We start from the raw sequence: 9,156 nt of genomic DNA on the forward strand, positions 1-9,156 counted from the left end.
TCAAATATTCACAAACTATGGGCTAAGGTCGTCATCTAATAAATGTTGTCTCCCATGTTTTCTTTTTATGAACTAGTCATTTTTATACACACACATGTTAGCTCTCATACAAGTCCTTTCTGTCAGGATGTGGTGTGGTTGAGAGGTTAGTGGACCCAAATGTAGGACACAGAGCGGGGGAGGTACAGTTCAAAATAGTTTATTCAAGCAACAAAAGGCGAGCACACTTACTGGCAGAGTACGATGTAAACCAAAAATGACATTCAGTTAAGAATATCTTGCTGCGACCCCTGGAAGTAACCTAATAATCAGAATTCCCTTTAGGATTTCCAAATGTGGTTGGATGCATTGATGGCACACATATTCCGATCATTGCACCTTCTGAAAATGAAGCAGACTATGTCAACAGGAGATCTATCCACAGTATTAATGTGCAGGTACACTGAAGGCCTACTGTTTCTAATGGTCAAAGACTACATCACAATACTGTATCTCTCATTCTTTGCACTGTCAAGATCATATGTGATGCTGCACATATAATCCCAAATGTGGAGGCCAAGTGGCCCGGCTCTGTTCATGACTCAAGAATGTATCGGGAGTCAACCCTAAGCAATAGACTGTAAAGGGGTAAGTAAATGTATTTCCTATACACATATTTCAATGTATGCACTACACTCTTACAGGGGAATTTCTATGCAGCACTAAAGCAATGTGAACTTTCTTACAGGAGAGATTGATGGCTTTCTGCTGGGAGATAGGGGTTACCCATGCCAACCAAATCTTATTACCCCTTACCCAGAACCTGAACCAGGCCCACAGCAGCGCTTCAGTGTGGCACACTGCAGGACGAGAGCCCGGGTGGAGATGACCTAGGCCTGTTGAAAGCACGTTTCCAGTGCCTACGTTACCTCAGAGTAACCCCTGAAAGGGCCTGCGACATTATTGTGGCATGTGTTGTTCTTCATAATATTGCCATAATTAGAGGGGAGCAACACCCTGCCCTACAATTACAAGAGCCTGAGGAAGACCCCATCAACCCTGCAGATTTCCAGGATGGAAGGGTAGTCCGGGATATGATATGCTGCAATGTCTTCTCAGATTAATCATGATATCCACCACCACAAAAACAAAAATGAATAAACACAAAATCACAGCAATTTATATGGCGTTCTTCATTTCCTACAAACCCCCCCAAAATGTTACATTTTAATATAGTTTCAATACTTCCTAGAATTCACCTGTGACCACACACTCACCTCTAGCTTTTGTTTCAGAATCTTGATTTCCAGATCTGCCTTTTGGATCTGGTGGTCCAAGTATACAAGTTCTTTGCTGTTTTTTTTCCTATCTTTTTAATAAGAAGAAGTCTATATAACTCCTTAACTGGCAACTGAAAAATTTTAATTAATAGTAGATTAGAGTTACATCATGTAGATCTAAAATTCAAAATTAAACTGTGGCATTTACTGTAAATCACTGAACTGTGTTCATCTGTGCACCAGAAGTTGATGGGCCTTCCTCCTGCTGTTCTTCCACACTCTGGGGGGTAGAGATAAGAATGACCATTTATAGATATAAACTTACTAACTTCATAGAGTACACTTTATAATACTATTTGTCATAATTTATGGTGTATTGAGTAGGCTACTTACAACTGCCTGGGGTTATGTTGGGACAGGAGGCTCCAAGAGATATTACCATCCGAATCTGTTGGGACCAACCAAAAAACCCAACCCAAAATAATGTAAATGGAAATATGGCTTCGATAGATTATTTCAACGATTTATCGATGTGTCGTTTAAGAAGTAGGCTACCTTTGCTTGGCGGCGCCGCCCCCGTAACGGGATCAGCTGTCCACGTTTATAGGTGATAGACATTTATTAGTCCTTTCGTAAATTCATACAGCAAACATCAGACTACACAGCCGCTTTACAAACACACACATCACCCCAGTGCTCTACAAGTTATACTAAAGGCTCGTGCAGCCTACACGACTTTAAGCGTCGGCCGATAGCCGTGCAGTTCAATTTAACTCTCTCTCCTCCGACGCTGCAGCCTTGTTGCTTTTTTTTAAAAAAAAACGTCTTCAAATTCTGCATATGCTTACATAAGCACATCCAGTTCTGCTGGGGAGAAATACGCAGACCTCTTTTTGTCTGACTTTGTTGCCAAGGTGACTCATTATATCTGCGCTCCATTGATAAGGGCTTTTTATAGTTGTGGTGCACTCGCTTAACTAAGAGTCGGTCAACTTAGAGTTGATTGAACTAACTCATTTCAGCTGTTCTGTAACCGGAAACTCAGAGTTTCCCATCTCAGGGTAAGTCAACTCAGAGTTGGTTGAACCTCCTTATTGAAACGGGCCTCAGGTAACTTCGGGGTTAAGCCTGGGTTTTCAGTAGGCCTACCACGAAGGTGGTTCACTTCTTACCGGGGTAGATCTCCATGGTAACTTATGCTGAACGGCTAACGGAGCAGGGCCCTGTTTCAGAAAGCGGGTTTAGTGAAAACTCTGATTAAGTTGAGCCTGAGATGAGGGAAACTCTGGGTTTTCGGTTTCAGAGATCGAGATCAGATAAACTCTGTAACCCCGGCAACTTACGCTGTGAACCTAACCTGCTGGGGAGGAGGTTTACTTCAACTAACGTTGAGTTTCTCTCTGACTCCTCCTCTCCTGCGGAGCTTGAAGCGGCCGTCTGACATTTCCTCATTCAGACTGTCGATATCAAAGCACATATTGGAACATAGTTACGTCTTTAGAAACATCGTAATCACGGAAAAATAGCTGTTAGTTTTTTTACCCAAACATGATCTTGAACATGACGCTTTTATGATCAATATTGTCATCGATGTATGGACAGAGAGTTATCTTTGGACATCGTAAATTTATCCTCAGCACAGAATAAAATTTATAAACTACACTGTCCTTTATAACACAGTGACTCTGTGGACATTAAGGCAAAACACTTTGGCTACTGTGCGCTACAGTAATCACTGTTTAAAGTAATCTGTACAAAACTGATCAATGAACAGTAACCTTTCATATTGTAGTCGCACAGATTGAACATTCCCATCGTAGTTATCAACTGGAGATGATGTGAATATTGTTGCGTTTTTTCAGATTTTGAGAAAGGAGAGGCTCAGTCCAATGAAAATTAACAAAAAGATTTAATTACAAAAATTAGTGAATAAAGAGATGGCATTACAGAACAAACAAATAACACTGCAGTGGACTGAAAAGTTGGTCCTCCGTTCAGATTTACAGCTTTCAGTCAAGTCCGAACAGACTGAGCTAAAGCCGCGTCCAGCAGTGGACTGTAAGCTGCTTCTCCTCCCAGATCCACAGCTTACAGTCCTGATTCTCACAAAATAAATTGTTAATATCCTCTAGGTATGTGGGCGGGTCCATTTTCCTCCAAATGGCTTAGGTCCATAGCCATTGGTCGTCACCCAATTGGGAAGGGTGTACCTTACTGTTCTACCTTTTGGTCGAACAAAAGAGCACCGATCCCAGACGTGAAACCCCGCTTCAATCTACAGGAATAAACAGTCTTTTGCTCTAAACTAATCATAGAGAACAACTGGGCTTGTCTCCAAAATGGTTGACACCTTGACCTATCTTAAGTGTCAATGAAACAGTCAAACAAAACAGTCCTTCTGGCACTAAACAAAGAGGTGTCAGTTTTCTTCACATTACAAAGAGGATACAAACAATGGTTTAATCAACATTCTAATGCAATTGCCTGGCCTAAAATCCTGCAGTTTTACATTTGAAGAAAAACACTGAAACACTGGAATTAAGTTTGTTGTAACTTTTTAAAACTCAACAATCCCTCCTTTCACACCATTTATTGGTGTGAAATCACTATTAGACTTAGCAAATCTACAATGATGTCATTGAAATGTCAGAAGTTGTAAAATCAAATCATGGTTTAAGCAAAAAATCATCTTCCTCTTCTCTGACCTCTTCCTCCTGCGTTGGTAACATGCCAATGTTACGTCTCCCCTCTGCATCCTCTTCTTGCGTCTTCACTGGTTATGACAGTTATTGTCCTTTTTTGTGTGCAACAGTCCGTGTAGAAAATCAGTGTAAATGACATCAGTTCAATTGGTGAGTGCAAATGAATCAATAATCTGTGTGGGTGTTGTGGTTATATGAGTACTAGTGCAGTCTGTTTATTGAGAGCTCCAAGACTTGTCTGTCATCTTGTTGAACTGTGCTGACCAGGACGGTGGTGAGCGCTGCAGCCATTGTCTGTGTTGTTGGAGGGGATCCTCACTGGGGAAACACTTTGCACTGTGATGCATAGACACAGGTGTCCCTCTCAGCTACCTTGGCGCCAGTTGAAGTTGTCCATATCACCTGGGATGATCTTGACTGTCTGGTGATGGTCTCACTGATTGGAACCCTGGAAACTGCACAGTGAGGCCCCCAGGTGGTGCGTGTGGCCAGGATTCTTCTGGACCTTGTTCCTCTTCCCAGGCAGTCATTGGCAACTGGGAGTAGTTAGTTGACATGTTACTCCCTCTTCCTCTCCCTGTGTTTGGTAGTCCTCTTCTGTTTGAGGATTCTCTTCCTCTCTGTAGGCCATAAGGCACTGGTGCATGTAGACCTTCGAAAGGACAATCTCTGGACCAGTGTCCTAGCTGTCCACATTTGTAACAGCCAGTGAATCCTGTTGTCCTGGGCTTATACTGTCCTGTTGATGGTGGTTTCTGGTATTGCATGGGGTATGGCTGTGGAGGAACTGGTTCTGTTGTTGCCCATGGTGGCCACGTGGGTGAAGGTGTGGTTTCTACTGGTAGCTTTTCCATTGCAGCAGCTACGGCCTGTTCAACCACGTCTTGTATTTCTCCTGCAAATGATCCCATTATCATTTGTTTTTCGGGTTTATTTTCTTTTGCTTTGTTTATAATGTCTTCTTTTTCTGCTATTTGCATCTTCAGCAGTCTTTTGTTGAGGGCCTTTAACTCTTCATCATGTTCATACTCTGTTTTGTTATATCTGCTGCAGTGATGAGTCAGTTGGAGTCGCCAGTGTTCTTCATCCATGATGTTGAGTCCCGCAATGTCTTTCAATTTGGCTTGGACTGCTAATGGGAGAGCCTTTATCACTCTGTCTCTGTACAGCATGCGATTAGAGGTGGAGTGATCATAGCGTTCTCCAGTGCTTTCCAACCATTCATCTTCACACCTTCTTAGAAAGACATGCAGCTCCTCATCAGGCATCTTTTTAAGGCTGTCCAATCCAGTAAGGGATCTTAGTGTAGGGAATTTATCTCTTACTGCCTCCCAGTAGACATTTCTGTACCTGTTGAAAGGTGTGCCATCTGCTTCAGTGGTGCATCTGGCTATTCCATCCAGTTCCCGGACTCTAATATTTCCTTCTATGCGTCTTATGAGTGCTCTTATGTCTCCCAAACAGAGCTGGTCTCCTGCTGTGTATTTCTCACATTCGATGATCCATCTTTGTCCTCCTTTTTGTAGTGGTGGCAGTTTGGTCACTAATGCTTCCATGTCCCTGTGTTTCCAAGGCTGGTAGACTGTTGCTCCTCCTCCTCCAGCCAACAGAGGGTATTGTCCCTGTGTTGTGCTTTCTATGGGTGATCAGGTGGGGCTTAAGATGGGACTGGTCAGGACTGCTCCTTCAGATGTGGTGGGTGGCAGGGCAACCTTTACTTTGCCCCTTAGTCTGTGTGTGCATGTTTTGTTGTTGTCCTCTTCTTCTGACTCAGAAGAATCACTGGAGGTGTCTTCACCTTTTTCCTTCCTCTCTGGATGTGTCACACATCCCTTCTTTTTCCTTTCTTTAATTTCTTCTTCACTTTCTTCTTGTCCTTCACTGTCATAACCAGTCCTATGTTTTCTAGGCTTTTTCTTACTCTTCGTCTTTCTCTTCTCCTCTTCTGTTTGTCTCTGCCTCAGTCTCTGTCTTTCACTTCCCAGCATGGTGGCTTCCTCCCTGAGCCTGAAGGCTCCATCTCCAGTGCACTCATTATCTCTACACATTTGTCCTTGATCCAGGGTGGAGAAGGATGGATGCACAGGGCTTGTCACTGGCGTACCGGTGCCGCCACTTCCTGTTCTGCTTGTTTCCAGTATGCTCTGGGTCTCGCTTATCATTTGCTGTGCATTTTGGGCCACAGCCAGAACCTCTGATATCAACTCATTCAGTTTTCGGTTTGCATCAGGAACTCCATCAACTTCCAGGACTCCTACTGTTACCGGCATTAAGGGGGCTTGTACAGGTGGACGAGAGGGGGTAGGGAGCCTGGGTTGAGACAGCATGTATGGTGGGGGAGCAGTGGGAATCACTGAATGTAGTCTAAGGTCCTTAAACTCATTCTGCTCTTCCTTGGTGGTGTCCGAGTTGGCCTCTTTCTCTGAGCAAGCTCCACTGGGCTCTTCTGGGATGACATGCTTCACGTACATCAACAACTGAGAGACACGTGCCATACGTTTTGCAGCCTTGTCAAGGGCTCTTTTTGTTGATCCAAATCTCGGTTCTCCTTTCCTCTCCCATTTTGTTTGAGCTTTGGACGCTTCTCCTCTTTCATATCCTATTATCCGTGTTCTGTATGTTCCAGTGGGACATGGGTCTGTATCTCCTGGGATCAATTTTCTGTCCTGCCAATCCATCCACATTTTTTCCAGCTTCTTTTTTGTTTTTCGTCTGTTTTTCTTTTCTGTGGCTGCCTCAATTTTCTGGAAAATCTTATTCTTCCGGTCTTCTGTTGTAATGCTTGAGGATGGCTGCAGGGGTTGTTTGTCTGCCATTTTGCTAATTTGTCTATCCCTGACTTCTACACATCAGTTTGTGTCTTATTCTTTGGGTTTTGGGTGTGTGTACTAAAAATGAAATAATATAACAGAACAACAGAACAAACTCTAACCCTAAGGGGGGACTCTAACCCCTCAACACTAAAACAAACAATACTTAGGGACTCTAACCCTAAGGGGGACTCTAACCCCTCAAAACAAACAATACTTAGGGACTCTAACCCTAAGGAGGGACTTTAACCCCTCAGCACATACACAAACAATACTTAGGGACTCTAACCCTAAGGGGGGACTTTAACCCCTCAACACTTAGACAAACAATACTTAGGGACTCTAACCCTAAGGGGGACTCCAACCCCTCAACACTTAGACAAACAATACTTAGGGACTCTAACCCTAAGGGGGACTCTAACCCCTCAAAACAAACAATACTTAGGGACTCTAACCCTAAGGAGGGACTTTAACCCCTCAGCACATACACAAACAATACTTAGGGACTCTAACCCTAAGGGGGACTTTAACCCCTCAACACTTAGACAAACAATACTTAGGGACTCTAACCCTAAGGGGGACTCCAACCCCTCAACACTTAGACAAACAATACTTAGGGACTCTAACCCTAAGGGGGACTCCAACCCCTCAACACTTAGACAAACAATACTTAGGGACTCTAACCCTAAGGGGGACTCCAACCCCTCAACACTTAGACAAACAATACTTAGGGACTCTAACCCTAAGGGGGGACTTTAACCCCTCAACACATACACAAACAATACTTAGGGACTCTAACCCTAAGGGGGGACTCTAACCCCTCAACACATACACAAACAATACTTAGGGACTCTAACCCTAAGGGGGACTCCAACCCCTCAACACTTAGACAAACAATACTTAGGGACTCTAACCCTAAGGGGGACTCTAACCCCTCAACACATACACAAACAATACTTAGGGACTCTAACCCTAAGGGGGACTCCAACCCCTCAACACTTAGACAAACAATACTTAGGGACTCTAACCCTAAGGGGGACTCCAACCCCTCAACACTTAGACAAACAATACTTAGGGACTCTAACCCTAAGGGGGGACTCTAACCCCTCAACACAGAACAACAATAACATACCATTGTTCTGTATTACCATCTCAAATGCTGTTTAACAGTCGGTATCTTCACTTTAAATCACTTTAAAATTTTAACAGACTTACGGAGTAGACTGTGCTTGATTCTCACACCTAAAATATCCTATACAGCCTATACAGAGTTTTGATAAAACAGGTCTCTGTTCTTACCTTCTGATATTTGGGCCCGTGTGAAAATCAGGCAATCATCTGCTCTTGGTCTGAAGTTTTGTCCTGTCCTTTTCTCAAAATCACGTCGGGGTCACCAATTGTTGCGTTTTTTCAGATTTTGAGAAAGGAGAGGCTCAGTCCAATGAAAATTAACAAAAAGATTTAATTACAAAAATTAGTGAATAAAGAGATGGCATTACAGAACAAACAAATAACACTGCAGTGGACTGAAAAGTTGGTCCTCCGTTCAGATTTACAGCTTTCAGTCAAGTCCGAACAGACTGAGCTAAAGCCGCCTCCAGCAGTGGACTGAAAAGCTGCTTCTCCTCCCAGATCCGCAGCTTACAGTCCTGATTCTCACAAAATAAATTGTTAATATCCTCTAGGTATGTGGGCGGGTCCATTTTCCTCCAAATAGCTTAGGTCCATAGCCATTGGTCGTCACCCAATTGGGAAGGGTGTACCTTACTGTTCTACCTTTTGGTCGAACAAAAGAGCACCGATCCCAGACGTGAAACCCCGCTTCAATCTACAGGAATAAACAGTCTTTTGCTCTAAACTAATCATAGAGAACAACTGGGCTTGTCTCCAAAATGGTTGACACCTTGACCTATCTTAAGTGTCAATGAAACAGTCAAACAAAACAGTCCTTCTGGCACTATACAAAGAGGTGTCAGTTTTCTTCACATTACAAAGAGGATACAAACAATGGTTTAATCAACATTCTAATGCAATTGCCTGGCCTAAAATCCTGCAGTTTTACATTTGAAGAAAAACACTGAAACACTGGAATTAAGTTTGTTGTAACTTTTTAAAACTCAACAATATTTCTGAGTGGGGATGACGGTGGTGCAACTGAAACAAATAAATGTAGTTTAAAAGTGACTCTTTCATTATTTGCTGATAGCCTGAATGTGTTTTGACAGCATTTCATAAAATACGAAATGAGCAAGATTTTATTAATGTAACATAGACGTCTAAAACTTCATAGTCAGTTTGAACCTAGACACATTTTACATTGCAAAAAAATCATTAATAGGCCTGCTGAGTCGGACTGTCACTTTACAATCAGAGGCTCATGAGCAG

The 9,156-nt window shown here is 42.9% G+C and overlaps 1 long non-coding RNA gene across 1 annotated transcript; it reads right to left on the minus strand.

Annotated features, from left to right (window-relative positions):
• Positions 1-38: 38 nt before the first annotated feature.
• On the minus strand, positions 39-2,291 carry LOC119916103. The gene is made up of 4 exons (XR_005447071.1): positions 1,815-2,291; positions 1,653-1,707; positions 1,257-1,539; positions 39-381 (listed from the first exon to the last, which is right to left on the minus strand). It is a non-coding gene; the product is annotated as an uncharacterized LOC119916103 (long non-coding RNA).
• Between the last annotated feature and the right edge of the window lie 6,865 nt (positions 2,292-9,156).

Source organism: Micropterus salmoides, unplaced genomic scaffold, assembly GCF_014851395.1.
Source record: "Micropterus salmoides isolate LMB-PRFRI ecotype aquatic unplaced genomic scaffold, ASM1485139v1 Ms_hic_scaffold_21, whole genome shotgun sequence".
NCBI lineage: Eukaryota > Metazoa > Chordata > Actinopteri > Centrarchiformes > Centrarchidae > Micropterus > Micropterus salmoides.